This window comes from Nerophis lumbriciformis, linkage group LG26 (assembly GCF_033978685.3).
Source record: "Nerophis lumbriciformis linkage group LG26, RoL_Nlum_v2.1, whole genome shotgun sequence".
NCBI classification, from domain to species: Eukaryota; Metazoa; Chordata; class Actinopteri; order Syngnathiformes; family Syngnathidae; genus Nerophis; species Nerophis lumbriciformis.
This window is the reverse complement of record NC_084573.2, coordinates 38,975,272-38,999,646: the sequence shown is the minus strand read 5'-3', so window position 1 is coordinate 38,999,646 and position 24,375 is coordinate 38,975,272. Positions and strand designations below refer to the sequence as shown.

Sequence of the window (24,375 nt, the reverse complement as noted above, 5' to 3'; positions counted from 1 at the left end):
GATAGGCTCCAGCGCCCCCCGCGACCCCAAAGGGAATAAGCGGTAGAAAATGGATGGATGGAATATCATTATTGATATTAACCACACAAAGGCTGTGTCTCACTTCCCATTGGTACTCAGGGCCTGATTTACTCAAGGTTTGCCCGTACTAAGACACGTGCTAACTTGATTGCACAGAGCGGGTTGTTCCACTGCAGTCAAACTAGACAGTCATTGGATCAATTCTTGGCTTTGTCCCGCCCACCGGACGCTCAGCATGTCTAGAAGTGTTTGGAAGGTGGGCTTGGCCTCGGCTGGCCTGGATGCTAAACCACTGCCAGAGCATTTCATTCCGTTGTTACGAGTTGACACGGAACATTTTACAATCGAGCATCTTTCAATCCATCCATCTTCTTCCGCTTATCTGAGGTCGGGTCGCAGGGGCAGCAGCCTAAGCAGGGAATCCCAGACTTCTCTCTCCCCAGCCACTTCGTCCAGCTCCTCCCGGGGGATCCTGAAGCGTTCCCAGGCCAGCCAAGAGACATAGTCTTCCCAACATGTCCTGGGTCTTGTCTGTGGTCTCCTGCCAGTCGGACGTGCCCTAAACACCTCTCTAGGGAGGTGTTCGGGTGGCATCCTGAGCAGATGCCCGAACCACCTCATCTGGCTCCTCTCCATGGGGAGGAGCAGCGGCTTTACTTTGAGCTCCTCCCAGATGACAGAGCTTCTCACCCTATCTCTAAGGGAGATACCCGCCACCCGACGGAGGAAACTCATTTCGGCCGTTCGTACCCGTCCTTTCAGTCATAACCCAAACCTCATGACCATAGGTGAGGATGGGAACGTAGACCGGCCAGTAAATTGAGAGCTTTGCCTTCCGGCTCAGCTCCTTCTTCACCAAAACAGCTCGATACAGCGTCTGCATTACTGAAGACGCCGCACTGATCCGCCTGTCGATCTCACCATCCACTCTTCCCTCACTCTGGAACAAGACTCTGAGGTACTTGAACTCCTCCACATGGGGCAATATCCCCTCCCCAACCCGGAGATGGCACTTCACCCTTTTACGGGCAAGAACCATTGACTCGGACTTGGCGATGCTGATTCTCATCCCAGTCGCTTCACACTCGGTTGCGAACCGATCCAGTGAGATCTGAAGATCCTGGCCAGATGAAGCCATGATGACCACATCATCCGCAAAAAGCAGAGACCTAATCCTGCAGCCACCAAACCGGATCCCCTCAATCTTTCAATCCTTTTATTGGAGAACATGTGTAAAGTCGTATTTACAGAGTACCTGGAAATGAGCTCCCTTACTTAAAAGACCATCAGCCACCACGGTACCGCTTATGGTGACACTGGTGCCAATATGGAACCAGGTTTCAGTGCCCATCCTATATATTCCACACACTCAATTCCAACCAAATTTTACACTTTACCTGTCAAATATGTTTTTCATGTACAATACATTCGACTCCCAGAGTGCGTGGGAGCCAGAGCACGTCCCCATCACCCCCGAGAGCCCAACCCACAAACAGTAGGCGTGGTGCCCAGGGAACCAGGGACCACCGCCCCCACGCAGCCAAGCCGGCCAGCGACAGGAACCCCAGAGCCCGGCCCACCGTACCGCCCACAAGGGCCAGCAGCAGGCCGCAGACAGACGCACCCGGCAGAGGACAGGGCACGAGAAAAGCAGGGGACAGCCAAACTCCAAGCCAGCGAGAGACCACACCCCACACGGGCAGAAAGGCGAGACGCCCCGCCCGAGGGACCCAGAGACTCCCCGCAACCGGACGGGAAGACCGCCCCCGCCCCACCGGCAACCGAACTGGACCTATTCAATGTTAACTTGAATAACAGTGGGCAGCCAAAACAAAATACCCAACTGGCGCAATATGAGAGAGATTTAAGCGAATAAATGTAAAATATGTAAAAATGAGAACTTATATGAATATGATATGTGGAATGATATTCCACAACCATTTATATAGTTGGGAATCAGCACCTCCAAGTCCGAGTCCATGGTTCTCTCCCGGAAAAGGTTGGCGTGCCATCTCCGGGTTGGGGAGGAGATCTTTCCCCAAGTGGAGGAGTTCAAGTACCTCGGAGTCTTGTTCACGAGTGAGGGAAGAGTGGATGGTGAGATCGACAGGCGGATCGGTGCGGCGTCTTCAGTAATGCGGACGCTGTATCGATCCGTTGTGGTGAAGAAGGAGCTGAGCCGGAAGGCAAAGCTCTCGATTTACCGGTCGATCTACGTTCCCATCCTCACCTATGGTCATGAGCTTTGGGTTATGACCGAAAGGACAAGATCACGGGTACAAGCGGCCGAAATGAGTTTCCTCCGCCCGAGTGGCGGGGCTCTCCCTTAGAGATAGGGTGAGAAGCTCTGTCATTCGGGGGGGAGCTCAAAGTAAAGCCGCTGCTCCTCCACATCGAGAGGAGCCAGATGAGGTGGTTCGGGCATCTGGTCAGGATGCCACCCGAACGCCTCCCTAGGAAGGTGTTTCGGGCACGTCCGACCGGTAGGAGGCCACGGGGAAGACCCAGGACACGCTGGGAAGACTATCTCTCCCGGCTGGCCTGGGAACGCCTCGGGATCCCCCGGGAGGAGCTGGACGAAGTGGCTGGGGAGAGGGAAGTCTGGGCTTCCCTGCTTAAGCTGCTTCCCCCGCGACCCGACCTCGGATAAGCGGAAGAAGATGGATGGATGGATTTATATAGTTTCAGCTTCGATTTGGGTGTTGCTTCAGTTGCCATTGTTCACTACTACTGAAGCTAAAGCAACAAGTCAACGAGAGCTGTCGTCGCTCACTCTCGGGGGAAAAAAAACACAGGCCCGCAGCGTTTTGGCAGATAATTGCATTTACCGCGGCGTGAGAGGAGACGGTGTAGTGACTGTGCATGATCATTTCTCTCGGATTAACTTCGATGACAGTAATCACATTTTGACAACAAACAAAAGTGTCAAAATGTGTCCTGACTGACGTGTAATGACGAAGGTATTGTCGTAGGAGACACAGCCAGAGTCCACGATCAGGAGTTTCAAATGAGAGCATCTCACAGTCCATCACTCGCACTGCCTTAATATTAAATCATACGCCAAAGGAGAATTGGATCATTCGTCAGAGTGCTTTGCTGGAACGTTGATTTTAAAATGCTCAAAAGTATTTAACTGACATTTGGTTACGCACCTTGAGTAGCTCCCAAAATTCATACCATTGTGGGACAGAAAATAGACGCCATTTTAGTTAGCTTTAGAAACACACTAGATGGCGAAGGTCCCGGTGTCGTGTTTACAAAGCTCAGTTAGCTACAGTGTCATACATTTATGTCATAAAGTCGTGACGTCATATGATTCCTAGTACATCATACGGTAACATACCTATGAAGGTTCTCATTCATCCAGGTCGTTGTCATCTCAGGGCGTTCAATCGTTCGCAACTGGACTGGTTGGTTTGTCTTGGAAGACGCTCATCTGAGTAGACTTCAACAGTTCGTGCTCATAGACTTAGGTTGGTTGGAACTGTTTGGTTGGTCAGATCTGATTAGCCAGATCATAGACTTCGATTGGTCAGATCTCATTAGTCAGTTCATAGACTTCAATTGGTCAGATCTGATTAGTCAGATCATAGACTTCGATTGGTCAGATCTCATTAGTCAGTTCATAGACTTCAATTGGTCAGATCTGATTAGTCAGATCATAGACTTAGATTGGTCTGATCCGATTAGTCAGATCTGACCAATCTAAGTCTATGGTCATGAACTGCTGAAGGCTACTTGGATGGGCAGCGAAACGTCTTCCAAAACAAACCAAACAGTCCAGTTGCGAACGATTGAACGCCCTGAGATCTTATGGTAAACAAGTTTTGACAGTGGAAAAGGAAACGGTTTCTGAGGTGAAGGCTTTGAGCAAAGTCTTTTTTTATTATTTTTTTACAAAAGTAATGTGCAAAAAAAAAAATCTGGGCAGAAATGGTCCGTGAGCGTCAACGTAGAAGTTGTGAACAAAATTCTGGCTGGCAGAAAAGCTCCAAACACACAGACAGTATCGGACTGTCTGATTGTGGCGGTCCGCTCCCTGCTCGATCAGTGTCAGAGCTTGGTCCGCATTGCCGGTATTCAGTCAGAGACGTTTCCAGTGAGGTTTGGTCTCCGCCAAGGCTGCCCTTTTGTCAACCATTCTGTTCATAACTTTTATGGACAGAATTTCTAGGCGCAGTCAAGGCGTTGAGGGGATCTGGTTTGGTGGCTGCAGGATTAGGTCTCTGCTTTTTGCAGATGATGTGGTCCTGATGGCTTCATCTGGCCAGGATCTTCAGCTCTCACTGGAACGGTTCACAGCCGAGTGTGAAGCGACTGGGATGAGAATCAGCACCTCCAAGTTCGAGTTCATGGTTCTCGCCCAGAAAAGGCTGGAGTGCCAACTCCAGGTTGGGGAGGAGACCCTGCCCCAAGTGGAGGAGTTCAAGTACCTCGGAGTCTTGTTCACGAGTGAGGGAAGAGTGGATGGTGAGATCGACAGGCGGATCGGTGCGGCGTCTTCAGTAATGCGGACGCTGTATCGATTCGTTGTGGTGAAGAAGGAGCTGAGCCGGAAGGCAAAGCTCTCAATTTACCGGTCGATCTACGTTCCCATCCTCACCTATGGTCATGAGCTTTGGGTTATGACCGAAAGGACAAGATCACGGGTACAAGCGGCCCAAATGAGTTTCCACCGCCGGGTGGCGGGTCTCTCCCTTAGAGATAGGGTGAGAAGCTCTGTCATCCGGGAGGAGCTCAAAGTAAAGCCGCTGCTCCTCCACATCGAGAGGAGCCAGATGAGGTGGTTCGGGCATCTGGTCAGGATGCCACCCGAACGCCTCCCTACGAAGGTGTTTGGGGCACGTCCGACCGGTAGGATACCACAGGGAAGACCCAGGACACGTTGGGTAGACTATGTCTCCCGGCTGGCCTGGGAACGCCTCGGGATCCCCCGGGAGGAGCTGGACGAAGTGGCTGGGGAGAGGGAAGTCTGGGCTTCTCTGCTTAGGCTTCTTCCCCCGTGACCCCACCTAGGATAAGCGTAAGAAGATGGATGGATGGATGTATTATGAGTTCAATTAAAACAGACCAATTAAATGCTTAAGAAATGTATACAGTCATTTATTTATTAGAGCATTCAAACGTCCCTCCATCCATTTTCTCTACCACTTAGATTTGGATAAACTGCTAAAGTGGAGCCCATCATAGTTTAGTTTGGGTTATATAAATACATAAATTAGCTTGAAAATATTCAAATTAATTTAGATGCGCCTGCTTTGTTTGCCCTGAGATGGGTAGGTTGTGAGTTCAAACCCCGGCCGAGTCATACCAAAGACTATAAAAATGGGAGCCATTACCTCCCTGCTTGGCACTCAGCATCAAGGGTTGGAATTGGGGGTTGGATCACCAAAGATTACTCCCGGGCGCGGCCACCGCTGCTGCTCACTGCTCCCCTCACCTCCCAGGGTGTGATCAAGGGTGATGGGTCAAATGCAGAGAATAATTTCGCCACACCTAGTGTGTGTGTGTGTGACTATCATTACTACTTTAACTTCACTTTAACATCAACTTGTTAATAAGCCCGCTTCAGGTTGTGTGCATCGCTATATTTAACCACCAGATGGCAGCATTGTTTTTCTCCCTTGGTCCGTTGGCCACCGGACAGTTTTTGAACACCTTTTCATTGTTAGGTTAGTCCACTCTCATATAATAATAATAATCGTCACTGAAGGCGTTTACTTTGACTAATTATTTCCAGCTGGTCCACAGCACAACAACAAAACATCTCAGAACAAATCATTATTTTACAAAAACTGGCATCTGGTTAACTTTGTGGAGATGCCATCAATGATGGTGAGAGCTTGACAGATGTCAATATGAATAATTGATTTGAAAAACTAATGTTTAGCGGTCCAGACAAAATGACTCGCCGGGCCCCACTTTGGGCACCGAGCTACTCTTCTCCACGTCATATACAGGTCGAATATAAAGACAATATAACATACATCCATAAACGTGGATGCATATGCAAAAGTGCAATATATTTATCTGTACAGTAATCTATTTATTTATATCTGCACCTTATTGCTACTTTATCCTGCACTACCATGAGCCAATGCAACAAAATGTTCTTATCTGTACTGTAAAGTTCAAATTTGAATGACAGTAAAAAGGAAGTCTAAGTATACCGTACAACCCTAATAAGAGAATAATTATTCTCTAAAAATGCATGCATTAAGTTGTATTCAGTGTTAAAACAAATGATATGGCTCTCGGGCAGCACGGTGTAACAGGGGTTTGTGCATGTGCCTCATAATACGAAGGTCCTGGGTAGTTCTGAGTTCAATCCCGGGCTCGGGATCTTTCTGTGTGGAGTTTGCATGTTCTCCCCGTGACTGTGTGGGTTCCCTCCGGGTACTCCGGCTTCCTCCCACCTCCAAAAAAAACCATGCACCTGGGGATAGGCTCCTCCCACCTCCAAAGACATGCACCTGGGGATAGGTTGATTGGCAACACTAAATGGTCCCTAGTAGAGATGCGCGGTATGCGGGCACAACCGCGGAGTCCGCGGATTATCCGCGGATCAGGCGGATGAAATTTTAAAAAATTAGATTTTATCTGCGGGTCGGGTCGGGTCGGGCGGTTGAAATAAAAAAAAAAAAAAGATTTTAAATAGATTCAGGCGGGTGGCAGTTAAACCAATTGGGAAATATATATACATAGTTAAATGTTGTTACCCACATACGAAAAACGAGCAGGCACCTGCAGCATATGCCACAACAGAAGAAGAAAAAAGAAAAGAGATGGACACTTTTACGGAGCGGAGAAGGGACGCCTCGCCGGGGTCCGGGACCGAGGCCCCTTCCCCCGAGAGGGCCCCACCGGGAGCCGTAGCTGAGGCGATCCGCGAGAAGGGCCCGACGCACGTCCAGGGTCACCACCGCGCCCACCGCACCGACACCCCGCCTCGTCCGCCTTCGCCGCGGCCGGCGTCACGCGCAGCAGGTAAGCAGCTTACCTGCCCGCCACCCCCGTGGCCGGGGGCTCGTAACAGGGGTCACTCTGCGCGCTCCGCCCGTGCAGCTTACCTGCCCGCCAGCCCTGTTGCCGGGGGCGCGTAACAGGGGTCACTCCGCGCGCAGTGCGCTCACGAAAGGGGTGGGGCTCACCCTGGTTGATATAGACAGCAGCTAGGACGGTGGCCATGGAAGTTGGAACCCGCTAAGGAGTGTGTAACAACCCACCTGCCGAATCAACTAGCCCTGAAAATGGATGGCGCTGGAGCGTCGGGCCCATACCCGGCCGTCGCCGGCAGCGAGACGCGCTTGGAGGTGCGCTCAGCGCGGCTCCCATATGATTGCGCACTGGTGTGCGTCTGGGTCGTGACAGCGTGGCACGCGAATGTCTGTGCTGCATTGGATCAGTCTCCTTTCTTTAACAGGCAAAAGCTTTATAACCTCACTAATGCCTTGCATCGTCTATATTAGATATATAACAACGGGCGGGTGCGGGCGGGTGCGGTTCTGATCAAATGTTACATCGGGTGGATGGCGGATGGTTGACGACTTTCTGATGCGGTTGCGGATGAAATAATTGCCTATCCGCGCATCTCTAGTCCCTAGTGTGTGAATGTGAGTGTGAATGTTGTCTGTCTATCTGTGTTGGCCCTGCGATGAGGTGGCGACTTGTCCAGGGTGTACCCCGCCTATCGCCCGAGTGCAGCTGAGATAGGCTCCAGCACCCCCCGCGACCCCAAAAGGGACAAGCGGTAGAAAATTGGATGGATAGGATGTAAGGATATGACTCTCACGGAAATACATTTTAAAATATTTGGCTTTTATGGTTGGGTTGGGGAGGAGATCTTGCCCCAAGTGGAGGAGTTCAAGTACCTCGGAGTCTTGTTCACGAGTGAGGGAAGAGTGGATCGTGAGATCGACAGGCGGATCGGTGCGGCGTCTTCAGTAATGCGGACGCTGTATCGATCCGTTGTGGTGAAGAAGGAGCTGAGCCGGAAGGCAAAGCTCTCAATTTACCGGTCGATCTACGTTCCCATCCTCACCTATGGTCATGAGCTTTGGGTTATGACCGAAAGGACAAGATCACGGGTACAAGCGGCCGAAATGAGTTTCCTCTGCCGAGTGGCGGGGCTCTCCCTTAGAGATAGGGTGAGAAGCTCTGCCATCCGGGGGGAGCTCAAAGTAAAGCCGCTGCTCCTCCACATCGAGAGGAGCCAGATGAGGTGGTTCGGGCATCTGGTCAGGATGCCACCCGAACGCCTCCCTAGGGAGGTGTTTAGGGCACGTCCGGCCGGTAGGAGGCCACGGGGAAGACCCAGGACACGTTGGGAAGACTATGTCTCCCGGCTGGCCTGGGAACGCCTCGGGGTCCCACAGGAAGAGCTGGACGAAGTGGCTGGGGAGAGGGAAGTCTGGGCTTCCCTGCTTAGGCTGCTGCCCCCGCGACCCGACCTCGGATAAGCGGAAGAAGATGGATGGATGGATGGCTTTTATGGCTCTCTCATCAGAACCAAAAAGGTTCCCGACCCTTGAATTGGAGTATGTTTTGTAAGAGAATGAGTAATTATTATATAGATTTGATGTTCATGCTTGACATCAGAAGCCCACCTTCATGCCAACATGACTTCACTCATGAATGCTGGAATCCCAAAGATGAGCTGTCACACACCATCCACCTTCGCTTCAATCAGCACAATGTTTACGTGCCACAATGCACACACACACACACACACACACACACACACACACACACACACACACACACACACACACACACACAGCTGCCAACATTCCTTAGTATCACACACTTGTTTCCAGAGACTACATCTGACAATCTGCTGTAAATACTGCCCATCACAAAGGACACCATGTTCATAGAGTGGCACTTTACCCACACCAGGGGTGTTGCTATGTACCTTATACAGACTTGAAACCGTGACTATGTTTCCATGCACTTCATTAGTCCCATCCATCCATCCATCCATCCATCTTCTTCCGCTTATCCGAGGTCGGGTCGCGGGGGAAGCAGCCTAAGCAGGGAAGCCCAGACTTCCCTCTCCCCAGCTACTTCGTCCAGCTCCTCCCGGGGGATCCCGAGGCGTTCCCAGGCCAGCCGGGAGACATAGTCTTCCCAACGTGTCCTGGGTCTTCCCCGTGGCCTCCTACCGGTCGGACGTGCCCTAAACACCTCCCGAGGGAGGCGATCGGGTGGCATCCTGACCAGACATCCTGACCAGATGCCCAAACCACCTCAACTGGCTCCTCTCGATGTGGAGGAGCAGCGGCTTTACTTTGAGCTCCCCCCGGATGGCAGAGCTTCTCACCCTATCTCTAAGGGAGAGACCCGCCACCCGGCGGAGGAATCTCATTTCGGCCGCTTGTACCCGTGATCTTGTCCTTTCGGTCATAACCCAAAGCTCATGACCATAGGTGAGGTTGGGAACGTAGATCGACCGGTAAATCGAGAGCTTTGCCTTCCGGCTCAGCTCCTTCTTCACCACAACGGATCGATACAGCGTCCGCATTACTGAAGATGCCGCACCTGTCGATCTCACGATCCACTCTTCCCACACTCGTGAACAAGACTCCGAGGTACTTGAACTCCTCCACTTGGGGCAGGGTCTCCTCCCCAACCCGGAGATGGCACTCCACCCTTTTCCGGGTGAGAACCATGGACTCGGACTTGGAGGTGCTGATTCTCATCCCAGTCGCTTCACACTCGGCTGCGAACCGATCCAGCGAGAGCTGAAGATCCTGGCCAGATGAAGCCATCAGGACCACATCATCTGCAAAAAGCAGAGACCTAATCCTGCAGCCACCAAACCGGATCCCCTCAACGCCTTGACTGCGCCTAGAAATTCTGTCCATAAAAGTTATGAACAGAATGGGTGACAAAGGGCAGCCTTGGCGGAGTCCAACCCTCACTGGAAACGTGTCCGACTTACTGCCGGCAATGCGGACCAAGCTCTGACACTGATCATACAGGGAGCGGACCGCCAAAATCAGACAGTCCGATACCCCGTACTCTCTGAGCACTCCCCACAGGACTTCCCGAGGGATAAGGTCGAATGCCTTCTCCAAGTCCACAAAGCACATGTAGACTGGTTGGGCAAACTCCCATGCACCCTCAAGGACCCTGCCGAGAGTATAGAGCTGGTCCACAGTTCCACGACCAGGACGAAAACCTAATTAGTCCCAATTTCTCAAATAGTTTGGCCGTGGGAACATCCTAATCTGATCATGTTTGGCTCTTGAGAAGGCAGACTCACACCTAGATGATGCCATTGGAAACCAAATATTATCCCTCAAGTGGGTGTTTTCTGCCAAAGGGGACCCTTTGTATCACACATGCACCAGTCTCAACGCGCAGGATACAACCTGGAAGCAGATACCATTCAATAAAAACATAGGCAACAACTGGAATGAAGAGGAGACTGTTTATTTGCTTCACAAATCCAAAGAACGTAACATTTTGAAGTCAATCAATCAATCAGTCAATTAGAGTTTACTTATATAGCCCTTAATCAAGTGTCTCAAAGGGCTGCACAAGCCACAACCAGATCCTCGGCTCAGATGCCACATCAGGGCAAGAAAAAACTCAACCCAAAGAGATATAATGAGAAACCCTGGAGGGGGCCGCAGATGTCGGGAGAACCGCGCCCCCGGGCGACCGGTGCAATGGACGTGGAGTGGATCTAGTTAATAGTGTGAGAGTCCAGTCCATAGTGGATCTAACATAATAGTGTGAGTCCAGTCCATAGTGGATCTAACATAATAGTGTGAGAGTCCAGTCCATAGTGGATCTAACATAATAGTGTGAGAGTCCAGTCCATAGTGGATCTAACATAATAGTGTGAGTCCAGTCCATAGTGGATCTAACATAATAGTGTGAGAGTCCAGTCCGTAGTGGATCTAACATAATAGTGTGAGTCCAGTCCATAGTGGATCTAACATAATAGTGTGAGAGTCCAGTCCATAGTGGATCTAACATAATAGTGTGAGAGTCCAGTCCATAGTAGATCTAACATAATAGTGAGAGTCCAGTCCATAGTGGATCTAACATAATAGTGAGAGTCCAGTCCATAGTGGATCCAACATAATAGTGTGAGAGTCCAGTCCATAGTAGATCTAACATAATAGTGTGAGAGTCCAGTCCATAGTGGATCTAACATAATAGTGAGAGTCCAGTCCATAGTAGATCTAACATAATAGTGTGAGAGTCCAGTCCATAGTGGATCTAACATAATAGTGAGAGTCCAGTCCATAGTGGATCTAACATAATAGTGAGAGTCCAGTCCATAGTGGATCTAACATAATAGTGAGAGTCCAGTCCATAGTGGATCTAACATAATAGTGAGAGTCCAGTCCATAGTGGATCTAACATAATAGCGAGAGTCCAGTCCATAGTGGATCTAACATAATAGTGAGAGTCCAGTCCATAGTGGATCTAACATAATAGTGAGAGTCCAGTCCATAGTGGATCTAACATAATAGCGAGAGTCCAGTCCATAGTGGATCTAACATAATAGTGAGAGTCCAGTCCATAGTGGGGCCAGCAGGAGATCATCTTGAGTGGAGACAGGTCAGCAGCACAGAGACGTCCCCAACTGATGTACGGATGAGTGGTCTATCCCAGGTCCCGACTTTGGACAGCTAGCGCGTCATCTGTGGTCACCTAATAACCTCTCCACGCAGGAGAGGGGGGCAGAGCAGAAAAGAGACGGCAGATCAACTGGTCTAAAAGGGGGATCTATTTAAAGGCTAGTTTTAGGATGAGGTAGCATCTCTAATTGTTACCAGGAGGGCATTCCAGAGTACTGGAGCCCCAATAGAAAACACTATATAGCCCGCAGACTTTTTTTGGGCTCTGGGAATCACTAATAAGCCAGAGTTCTTAGAACGCAGATTTCTTGCCAGAACATATGGTACAAAACAATCAGCAAGATAGGATGGAGCTAGACCTAGAATAATTGTCCCTTGGCAAGTTTACCTGCAATAAGGCGCTTCTGGTATCATTTTTGACCACTCCTCTTGACTCCTCTACATGGACAAAGATAAGACCCGCATTGATGTTGTCTCTTCTTCAACAAATGGACAAAGTTTTTCACCAAGTAGAATCGTAGCTGACCTGGACATTGGAAAGTTCTCTTGCCGTTCCTCTGACACAACACACTCGGTGACAAACATATCCCACCCGGCTGCCGTTCTTCCAGGCCTTATCCAAAACTCAACATTGATATGTTGCCGTTTGAGATGTGTTGTATCCCAGATAGCTGCAGTTTCCTTCTTTTAAGGTATTCACGTGTGATTTCCAAAAGAGTCTGTACATGTACAAGAAGAAGAAACACGGGCATGTCTGGATGACTCGCCTCCATCTTTCTAGTGGTTTCCGCCAAGTTATGGTCTTTCTGGCGTCACTTCCTCTCCGAACTTTGTTTATAAACGATCAATGAGTCCATACAAAGCTAAGAGCCGGAGATTCAAGAAATAGACGGCGCACTTACCCGTGTAAAAAATTGTCTAAGGGGGGCCCTTAAACGATGATTTAGTGTGGCTGAAACGAGGTTTAGGCTAAATAATTATTCATTTAAGGGGTTATCCGGCTTAGTGTAGACATAGCCTTAGTCTATGAGCATAAACTGATCAGGACCGCTCGGATAGAGGCCGAAGGTCTCCTAAGACACATTGATTAGATTTACCGTAGATTTATTGGTCCCCGTTGGGGAAATTAATTTTCACTGCCGTACATTTGAAGAATAGACATTACACATCACGAAACCAAAATAACAAAAAGACATCATACATGACCAACACACATTTAAAGGCTTGTCAGACAGGTCGGCCTTTTCCTGAGGCGGACCCTCCGGAATTTGACGGTTCTGTACCTGCGCCTTGATGGTAGTGGGATGATGTATTGGTGTAGTGGGTGAGTGATATCCTGGACTATCGTGTTTGCCAGTCGAATGATGGACCTATGGTTTGAATCTGAAATGAACAGTCCAGTTGCGATTGATTGAATGCCCTGACAACACTCAGCTGGATAAGAGAGAAAATCTACATACATTTTGGATAGGTCAAAAGAAATAAGTCAGCAATTAGCTACGTTTCCATTACCCCGATAATTGTCCAAAACCTAATTATCAGCATAAGACACTGGTAATGGAAACACCCAAATTTCCAAATGGTCGGCCAGGGTCGAGCGAGGCGGTACCTGGCCGTCTTGCGGGTCCCATCCCCACAATAAAGGCTGACCCCGAAGGTTCGGAAGGACTTACATTCTCGAACTATGTCAAGGGAGCCGTAAGGACGTAGCCTTTGAGCGATCGCCCGCTGCCTTCCGCTTCTATTGCAATTAGAGATGCGCGGTTTGCGGGCACAACCGCGGAGTCCGCGGATTATCCGCGGATCGGGCGGATGAAATTAAAAAAAATTACATTTTATCCGCGGGTCGGGTCGGGCGGTTGAAATTTAAAAAAATTAGATTTTAAAAAGATTCAGGCAGGTGGCAGTTAAACCAATTGGTAAATATATATACATAGTTAAATGTTCTTACCCACATACGAAAAACGAGCAGGCACCTGCAGCATATGCCACAACAGAAGAAAAAAAAAGAAAAGAGATGGACACTTTTACGGAGCGGAGAAGGGACGCCTCGCCGGGGTCCGGGACCGAGGCCCCTTCCCCCGAGAGGGCCCCACCGGGAGCCGTAGCTGAGGCGATCCGCGAGAGGGGCCCGACGCACGTCCAGGGTCACCACCGCGCCCACCGCACCGACACCCCGCCTCGTCCGCCTTCGCCGCGGCCGGCGTCACGCGCAGCAGGTAAGCAGCTTACCTGCCCGCCACCCCCGTGGCCGGGGGCTCGTAACAGGGGTCACTCCGAACGCTCCGCCTGCGCAGCTTACCTGCCCGCCACCCCTGTTGCCGGGGGCGCGTAACAGGGGTCACTCCGCGCGCAGTGCGCTCACGAAAGGGGTGGGGCTCACCCTGGTTGATATAGACAGCAGGACGGTGGCCATGGAAGTCGGAACCCGCTAAGGAGTGTGTAACAACCCACCTGCCGAATCAACTAGCCCTGAAAATGGATGGCGCTGGAGCGTCGGGCCCATACCCAGCCGTCGCCGGCAGCGAGATGCGCTTGGAGGTGCGCTCAGCGCGGCTCCCATATGATTGCGCACTGGTGTGCGTCTGGGTCGTGACAGCGTGGCACGCAAATGTCTGTGCTGCATTGGATCAGTCTCCTTTCTTTAACAGGCAAAAGCTTTATAACCTCACTAATGCCTTGCATCGTCTATATTAGATATATAACAACGGGCGGGTGCGGGCGGATGGCGGGCGGGTGCGGTTCTGATCAAATCTTACATCGGGTGGATGGCGGATGGTTGACGACTTTCTGATGCGGTTGCGGATGAAATAATTGCCTATCCGCGCATCTCTAATTGCAATATCTTCCTCAAAGTGGAGTCTCGCGGGATGAGATTCCAGGAGAATTGCGACTCATGACGCAAAAACCCTTGAAGGAAAACACCTACAGGTCGCAAACGTACTTTGTCTAAACTTTTATTTTGCAACGGAAACGCAGCTAGTGATATGGAAACGAGTCGTCAGAAGCAAACGCAGGGATTTTCCTGCGGTCTGTTTTGGCGCTCATATTCAGGTCAACATGACTAAGCACTTACAGTCGACGCCTGAATCCACTGGCTGACCACTTGATAACAGCTCACCCCCAACAGACACTGGAAGCAGGCTGTCCGAAGCACTAACCGTCTTCAGCAGCAGAAAGGGACTGGTGCTGCTCTAAGACTGGTCTGTAAACATCATCAGTTCTTCATAACCCAAAACTACATTTCATGTTGAGATGAAATCGATTAAAGTTTTGGTTTGATATACCGTATTTTCCGCACTATTAGCCGCACCTAAAAACCACAAATTTACTCAAAAGCTGACAGTGCGGCTTATAACCCGGTGCGCTTTATATATGGATTAATATTAAGATTCATTTTCATAAAGTTTCGGTCTCGCAACTACGGTAAACAGCCGCCATCTTTTTTCCCCGTAGAAGAGGAAGCGCTTCTTCTTCTACGGCAAGCAACCGCCAAGGTAAGCACCCGCCCCCATAGAAGAGGAAGCGCTTCTTCTTCTACTGTAAGCAACCACCCGCCCGCGTAGAAGAAGAAGAAGCGCGCGGATATTACGTTTCATTTCCTTTGTGTGTTTACATCTGTAAAGACCACAAAATGGCTCCTACTAAGCGACAGGTTTCCGGTTCATGAAAAGACGCAATCTCTCCATCCGCACACGGACTACTATTTCACAGCAACTGCCTAAAGACTTTCAAGAAAAGCTGGCTACTTTCCGTGCATATTGTAAAAACAAGATAGCTGGAAAAAAAGATCCGGCCAGAGAACATTATCAACATGGACGAGGTTCCACTGACTTTTGATATTCCTGTGAACCGCACTGTGGATACAACGGGAGCACGTACGGTGAATATTCGCACCACAGGGAATGAGAAATCATCCTTCACTGTGGTTCTAGCTTGCCATGCTAATGGCCAGAAACTTCCACCCATGGTGATATTCAAAAGGAAGACCTTGCCAAAAGAGACCTTTCCAGCCGGCGTCATCATAAAAGCTAACTCGAAGGGATGGATGGATGAAGAAAAGATGAGCGAGTGGTTAAGGTAAGTTTACGCGAAGAGGCCGGGTGGCTTTTTTCACGCAGCTCCGTCCATGTTGATATACGACTCCATGCGCGCCCACATCACGCTGGTTTTTAATATATTATTAAAGTTTGACTGACCTATCTGACTGTTTTTTTGACATTCCCTTTAGCGCAGTTAGATGCGGCTTATAACACGGGGCGGCTTATAGGTGGACAAGGTTTTGAAATATGCCGTTCATTGAAGGCGCGGCTTATAACCCAGGGCGGCTTATGGTGCGGAAAATACGGTATACAGCCAGATCACACACAAGAAACAGACATCCATCCATCCATCCATTTTCTACCGCTTGTCTCTTTTGGGGTCGCGGGGGGTGCTGGAGCCTATCTCAGCTACATTCGGGCAGAAGGCGGTGTACACCCTGGACAAGTCGCAACCTCATCACAGGGCCAACACAGATAGACAGACAACATTCACACTCACATTCACAGACTAGGGACCATTTAGTGTTGCCAATCAACCTATCCCCAGGTGCATGTCTTTGGAGGTGGGAGGAAGCCGGAGTACCCGGAGGGAACCCACGCAGTCACGGGGAGAACATGCAAACTCCACACAGAAAGATCCCGAGCCCAGGATTGAACTCAGGACTACTCTGGACCTTCGTATTGTGAGGAAGATGCATTAACCGCTGTACCACCCAGAACGAAACAGACACAAGAAGTAATAATACGATAACACTACCATCCATCAGAGGGATAACAGAACCCATACCATGAACACATTCCAATGAAACAGCAGTAAAACCATACAGAAAACTAGGACAACACCACATCTAGGAAATCCCAAAGCCTCCTGACAAAAGGACACAAAAAACGAATGTGAGAACGGAGACAGTTGCTACGTTTACCGGAACACAAAAACAAACAAGAACACATTAAATCAGCTTTAACAAACAGACCACTTCAGGAGGAACAATCACCTCATGGAACGGGAAAAGGGAAAAGTCCTGCCGTCAGAAAACTAATAAACACAAGAGATGGATCAAGGAGGAAAACAGGAAGTGAGGGACCAACACCATGAACAGAGACGACATGTTTTTTACACACCTGGGATCGTCCTTCATCTACCATGCCAGAGCAGAGAACATACATGGCCGGGTCGGAGAACTTTATTTTGAAAGTTCTCCCGACCCGGTCAGCTGTTTTGAGACACGTCACACCGGGAAGCTACAACAGTTCTGACCGAGGCTGAAAAGCAGGTAAGGAAAACCTTCTTACACAAAGAACTTTGTCTGAATGTTGCACATCTTGTGGTTGGACTGTTCATTGTAGCTAAAATCTCTCTCTCTTTGTCCTCAAACAGTTTTCTTCGTTTTTGTTGTTTTTTTACTTGTGTTGCACAAATACAACATTGAAACAACATGCTTTTTGACAACGTTTGATATTTTTTTTATTTAAAAAAAATGATAAAAACAGATTTTGTGTCAACTTTCTATTCCAGATGACTAAGTATATTATTAATAATTATTAGTTACATTTCAGATTTTTTCTCATTACATACTTTGCTTTTCTTTCCAACATTTTTACTGTTGTTTCCCCATCTAAGAATAGAATACAAGTAGTAGTCGTAAGTGTCCCAATACTTTTGTCCAGTGTAAGTGTCCCAATACTTTTGTCCAGTGGTAGTCCGAAGTGTCCGAATACCTTTGTCCAGTTTTCGTCCTAAGTGTCCCAATACTTTTGTCCAGTGGTAGTCATAAGTGTCCCAATACTTTTGTCCAGTGGTAGTGCTAAGTGTCCCAATACTTTTGTCAAGTTTTAGTCCCAAGTGTCCCAATACTTTTGTCCAGCTGCCCAATACTTTTGTTCAGTGGTAGTAGTAAGTGTCCCAATACTTTTGTCAAGTTGTAGTCCCAAGTGTCCCAATACTTTTGTCCAGTTTTCGGCCTAAGTGTCCCAATACTTTTGTCCAGTGGTAGTCATAAGTGTCCCAATACTTTTGTTTACTTTTAGTCTAAAGTGTCCCAATACTTTTGTCCAGTTGCCCAATACTTTTGTCCAGTGGTAGTCATAAGTGTCCCAATACTTTTGTTTACTTTTAGTCTAAAGTGTCCCAATACTTTTGTCCAGTGTAAGTGTCCCAATACTTTTGTCCAGTTGCCCAATACTTTTGTTCAGTGGTAGTAGTAAGTGTCCCAATACTTTTGTCAAGTTGTAGTCCCAAGTGTCCCAATACTTTTGTCCAGTTTTCGGCCTAAGTGTCCCAATACTTTTGTTTACTTTTAGTCTAAAGTGTCCCAATACTTTTGTCCAGTGTAAGTGTCCCAATACTTTTGTCCAGTTGCCCAATACTTTTGTCCAGTGGTAGTCATAAGTGTCCCAATACTTTTGTTTACTTTTAGTCCCAAGTGTCCCAATACTTTTGTCCAGTGTAAGTGTCCCAATACTTTTGTCCAGTTGCCCAATACTTTTGTTCAGTGGTAGTAGTAAGTGTCCCAATACTTTTGTCAAGTTGTAGTCCCAAGTGTCCCAATACTTTTGTCCAGTTTTTGGCCTAAGTGTCCCAATACTTTTGTCCAGTGGTAGTCATAAGTGTCCCAATACTTTTGTCTACTTTTAGTCCAAAGTGTCCCAATACTTTTGTCTAGTGTACCTACCTTGTCTGCATTGTGTGGGCACGTTGGTGCTTCCTGCTTTTAAGCAGCCATCTTAAAAAAACAGCAGCGCAGCAGCATCAGCGCAGCGGGTCTTTGAAGGGTCATAAAATCAAAACCGGAGCAGTTAGAAAAAAGCGCTTCTGTCATTGTATTCAGAAGGGTTCAATCTCTCTCCTGTGTTAGTTTGAAGGCGAAACGACAAACGCGCTCAGAGGAGTTAGTTTTTGAAGGAAGGTGACCGGTTTTTACAAATAATTTGTTTTGAAGGGGGAATAGCAAACTTCCTGTTGATTTTTGCTGGGGGTTGTCGATTTATGAAATGTAGGTCTAAGTGAGACCTACATAGAGGTTTTTGTTTCATGTCTCTTCGACTTTCCCAGTGGGAGTTACAGGCAGTTTTGTCAGTTTTTTCTTCCGAGGATCAGTTTTTTTCTGCGTTTTCTTAAAAAATTGCGGTAGAGCACAATTTTTGGATTTGGGGTTAGGTTTTTTCATTAGATCGCAATTTTAGCCAGTCCTGACGTGTGCGTTCAGTTTGGTGAGTTTTGAAGCATGTTAAGGGGGTCAAATTACAGCTCAAAGAGGCAAAAGTGACTGTTTTTAGTACTTTTTTGTCTTGAAGGGGGAATTGCCAACTTCTTGTTGATTTTTGCCCGAGGATATACAATTATGAAAAGTAGGTCTAAGTCAGACCTACATAGAGGTTTTTGTTTAATGTCTCTCCGACCTTCCCAGTGGGAGTTACAGGCAGTTTTGTCAGTTTTGTCATCCGAGGAGCAGTTTTTTGTGCGTTTCATTAAAAAATTGCGCTAGAGCACAATTTTGAGATTTGGGGTTAGGTTTTTTTTTATTAGATCGCAATTTTAGCCAGTCCTGATGTGTGTGTTCAGTTTGGTGATTTTTGAAGCATGTTAATGGGGTCAAATAACAGCTCAAAGAGGAAAAAGTGACTGTTTTTAGTACTTTTTTGTCTTGTAGGGGGAATTGCCAACTTCCTGTTGATTTTAGCCCGAGAATGTACTATTATGAAATCTAGATCTGAGTCAGACCTACATAGAGGTTTTTGTTTCATGTCTCTCTGACCTTCCTAGTGGGAGTTACAGGCAGTCTGGGTTTTTTTTCTAGGGGGCGCTAGAGCGCAATTTTGAGTTTTGCTGTTCGGTTTTTTTATCAAAAGGCAATTTTTGCAGGTCCTGACGTGTGGGTCAAATATGGTGAGTTTTGAAGCATGTTAAGTGGGTCAAATTGCAGCTCAAAGAGGCGGCCGGTATAATAATAATAATAAAACCTTAGAAATTCAATAGGTCCTTTATGTCCCATTGCATAAGGACTCCCAGAGTCCTTATACAATGGGCCATGCGGGCCCTAGTAATAAGATTGTGTAACTGCATAAATTAGTGTGTCCAAAATTCTGCCCGTTTGAAAATATTCATGTTCAGTTACACATTTAACAATGTCTATTATGCTTCTTGTCATTTTTAAAATTAATTGAGTTAGTATTATTTCATTTTTTTTAAATTTCATTTACTAACTAACTTTATATTTTTCTTTTATTTGGAGATCTTATAATATTTGATATCAGGGGTGTCTAAACTTTTGGGCCGCATATTGAAAAGTCAAAAGGCTATTTTGATATTATATTTAATAAAACAAAAAAGAAGCTAAAATCATATATTGTTTACATCTAAAAACAAAACTTGTGTTCAGGCCAGGCCCTAACCAATCTGGCGCCCTAGGCAAGATTTTAGGTGGCGCCCCCCCACATTGGCAGTGAAGTGTATATACTCACAAGAAACCGAATAGCTTTGTCTTTGACCTTTTTTTTTTACTTAAAGAAAGCAAATTAACAATCAGAATAGTTAACAAGATAAAAAAAAATATGAATAAATAAATGAATGCAAAAAATAAAAAATGAATATATGAAATACAATATTTTTTACATACATATTGCTTAATTTACATTAATGATGTGCACTTTAACAACTAGGCTTACAACTATACCTAATATATAAAGGGGTGGAAAAGTGACTATTACCTGCAGGGCAAACATTAGCTAACCAGAAGGCAATAACAATGTAAACAAAAAACACCTGCTTAAAAGATCTAATACAAGGAATGTAAGGTGGGAGTACTGTAATTACCTAACGTTACATTATTATTTTCCATAACAATTTAGCCCCCTCCACAATATTAACCCGACGTTAAAACAGAACTAGCTATTTATTGATTAGCAATTGCCGAGTCATGTAACATTAGCTTAATGCTAAAAAGCCAGGTTACTATCACATTCTGTAACAGACAAATAATTTCATGTAGGCTAACGTTACCTACCTGCTACCTCTGTCTTTTCTCGTTTCTCCTCTTCTTTTCCCTTTTTTCTTCCCTGGGCACCTGACAGTTTTGGCCGTTTTGACATCTTGTGTTGATTTTTTGATGTGGTGACGTCCACAAAGAGTCATGATACGGGAAGGGAGGGGGCGCACCGTGGGGGGGGGGGGGCGTAATGTTGTAACAAATAATATTTCTATTAAATAGGCTTTACTTAGCATTTTAATTAACGTGGGATTATTTTTTTGTATTTAGAAATAATAGTACCAACTTTTTTTTTTTTTCTCCAACATTTGTGGCACTGGCGTGGCGCCCCCTGATGGACGGCGCCCTTAGCATTTGCCTATACGGCCTATGCCACGGGCCGGCCCTGCCCGAGGATATACAATTATGAAAAGTAGGTGTAAGTCAGACCTACATAGAGGTTTTTGTTTCATGTCTCTCTCGTTTTTTGGCCGTGCCAGCAATCGGAGGGTTGCTGGTTACTGGGGTTCAATCCCCACCTTCTACCATCCTAGTCACGTCCGTCGTGTCCTTGGGCAAGACACGTCACCCCTTGCTCCTGATGGCTGCTGGTTAGCGCCTTGCATGGCAGCTCCCGCCATCAGTGTGTGAATGTGTGTGTGAATGTGGAAGTAGTGTCAAAGCGCTTTGAGTACCTTGAAGGTAGAAAAGCGCTATACAAGTATAACCCATTTATCATTATTATTTAATAATAATAAGATTGTGTAACTGCATAAATTAGTGTGTCCAAAATTCTGCCTGTTTGAAAATATGTTCAGTTACTAGAGATGCGCGGTTTGCGGACACAACCGCGGAGTCCGCGGATTATCCGCGGATCGGGCGGATGAAATTTAAAAAAATAAGATTTTATCCGCGCGCGGGTCGGGTCGGGTGGATTAATTAGATTTTTTTTTTGTTTGTTTTTTTTTGCGGGTGGCAGTTAAACCAATTGTGAAATATATATACATAGTTAAATGTTGTTACCCACATACGAAAAACGAGCAGGCACCTGCAGCATATGCCACAACAGAAGAAGAAAAAAGAAAAGAGATGGACACTTTTACGAGCGGAGAAGGGACGCCTCGCCGGGGTCCGGGACCGAGGCCCCTTCCCCCGAGAGGGCCCCACCGGGAGCCGTAGCTGAGGCGATCCGCGAGAAGGGCCCGACGCATGTCCAGGGTCACTACCGCGCCCACCGCACCGACACCCCGCCTCGTCCGCCTTCGCCGCGGCCGGCGTCACGCGCAGCAGGTAAGCAGCTTACCTGCCCGCCACCCCCGTGGCCGGGGCCTCGTAACAGGGGTCACTCCGCGCGCCCCGCCCGCGCAGCTTACCTGCCCGCCACCCCTTTTGCCGGGGGCGCGTAACAGGGGTCACTCCGCGCGCAGTGCGCTCACGAAAGGGGTGGGGCTCACCCTGGTTGATATAGAGAGCAGGACGGTGGCCATGGAAGTCGTAACCCGCTAAGGAGTGTGTAACAACCCACCTGCCGAATCAACTAGCCCTGAAAATGGATGGCGCTGGAGCGTCGGGCCCATATACCCGGCCGTCGCCGGCAGCGAGACGCGCTTGGAGGTGCGCTCAGCGCGGCTCCCATATGATTGCGCACTGGTGTGCGTCTGGGTTGTGACAGCGTGGCACGCGAAAGTCTGTGCTGCATTGGATCAGTCTCCTTTCTTTAACAGGCAAAAGCTTTATAACCTCAGTGAGGTTATAAAGCTTGCGCACCAAACACGAAGCAAGGCCATGGTGCAGGAGAACAAAGGACTTCTTTCATTTAAGGTTTGTGATAAACCATCAAACTCATTCGTTAAAAGGACTCTATAGTAATATAAAGCGAATTTTTCTGGACATTATCATGCAAGAAAAGTTTATTTTTGGGACCGCGATCACCGCGTAATGATTTTTAAAGGTTGCATTACATTATTAACTGTCCCATGTGATCAGCCAGTGCGATTGGAAGTCCATGCTCAATTATTGCCTCCGTAAATAAAACTTCGGCATTTATCACATCCAAAGAATCTGTTTGGGCGACGAAAAACGTTGAAAGTTTTCCACTTGTATCGCTAGCAACGGCATTAGACTTGTGTTTTTTTGTCCCAACGTGGTCTTTTACATCGCTAATTCCTCCGTGTCCGATCGAAAAATCTTGTCTGCTGCACAAGGTGCAATTCGCGTAGTTTTCACCCTTTTTTTTTTTTTTTAAATGAATGAAAAACCCGGAATAGGTTGATGAAAACCGTACGAATTACGGGAAAACCGGAGTAGTTGGCAGGCTCACTAATGCCTTGCATCATCTATATTAGATCGGGCGGATGGCGGGCGGGTGCAGTTCTGATCAAACGTTACATCGGGTGGATGGCGGATGGTTGACGACTTTCTGACGCGGTTGCGGATGAAATAAATTGCCTATCCGCGCATCTCTATCAGTTACACATTTAACAATGTCTATTATGCTTCTTGACATTTTTTAAATTCATTGAGTTAGTATTATTTCATTTTTTAAATTTATTTACTAACTAACTTTGTTTTTAATTTAAGTATATTTTACTTTTATTTGGAGATCTTATAATATTTGATATCAGGGGTGTCTAAACTTTTGGGCCGCATATTGAAAAGTCAAAAGGCTATTTTGATATTATATTTAATAAAACAAAAAAAGAAGCTAAAAACATATATTGTTTACATCTAAAAACAAAACTTGTGTTCAGGCCCGGCCCTAACCAATCTGGCGCCCTAGGCAAGATTTTAGGTGGCGCCCCCCCCCCACATCGGCAGTGAAGTGTATATACTCACAAGAAACCGAATAGCTTTGTCTTTGACCTTTTTTTTACTTAAAGAAAGCAAATTAACAATCAGAATAGTTAACAAGATAAAAAAAAAATATGAATAAATAAATGAATGCAAAAAATAAAAAATGAATATATGAAATACAATATTTTTTACATACATATTGCTTAATTAACATTAATGATGTGCACTTTAACAACTAGGCTTACAACTATACCTAATATATAAAGGGGTGGAAAAGTGACTATTACCTGCAGGGCAAACATTAGCTAACCAGAAGGCAATAACAATGTAAACAAAAAACAGCTGCTTAAAAGATCTAATACAAATGTCCCTGAGGAATGTAAGGTGGGAGTACTGTAATTACCTAACGTTACATTATTATTTTCCATAACAATTTAGCCCCCTCCACAATATTAACCCGACGTTAAAACAGAACTAGCTATTTATTGATTAGCAATTGCCGAATCATGTAACATTAGCTTAATGCTAAAAAGCCAGGTTACTATCACATTCTGTAACAGACAAATAATTTCATGTAGGCTAACGTTACCTACCTGCTACCTCTGTCTTTTCTCGTTTCTCCTCCTCTTCTTTTCTCTTTTTTCTTCCCTGGGCACCTGACAGTTTTGGCCGTTTTGACATCTTGTGTTGATTTTTTGATGTGGTGACGTCCAAAAAGAGTCATGATACGGGAAGGGAGGGGGTGCACCGTGGGGGGGCGTAATGTTGTAACAAATAATATTTCTATTATATAGGCTTTACTTAGCATTTTAATTAACGAGGGATTATTTTTTGTATTTAGAAATAATAGTACCAACTTTTTTTTTTTTCTCCAACATTTGTGGCACTGGCGTGGCGCCCCCTGATGGACGACGCCCTTAGCATTTGCCTATACGGCCTATGCCACGGGCCGGC

General features: G+C 46.9%; 1 protein-coding gene across 4 annotated transcripts in view; it reads right to left on the bottom strand.

Moving 5' to 3' along the window:
- Positions 1-24,375, bottom strand: part of LOC133623657 (serine/threonine-protein kinase pim-2-like) — a 44,450-nt gene that overhangs the window by 19,428 nt on the left and 647 nt on the right. Inside the window, exon 1 of one of the 4 annotated variants that reach the window (XM_061986914.2) lies at positions 3,174-3,323. The exons of the other annotated variants lie outside the window; for them this stretch is intronic. The gene's annotated coding sequence lies outside the window, so the exon portion shown is untranslated. Of the gene's footprint in view, positions 1-3,173; positions 3,324-24,375 lie in introns of those variants that run through there. 4 annotated transcript variants of the gene reach the window in all.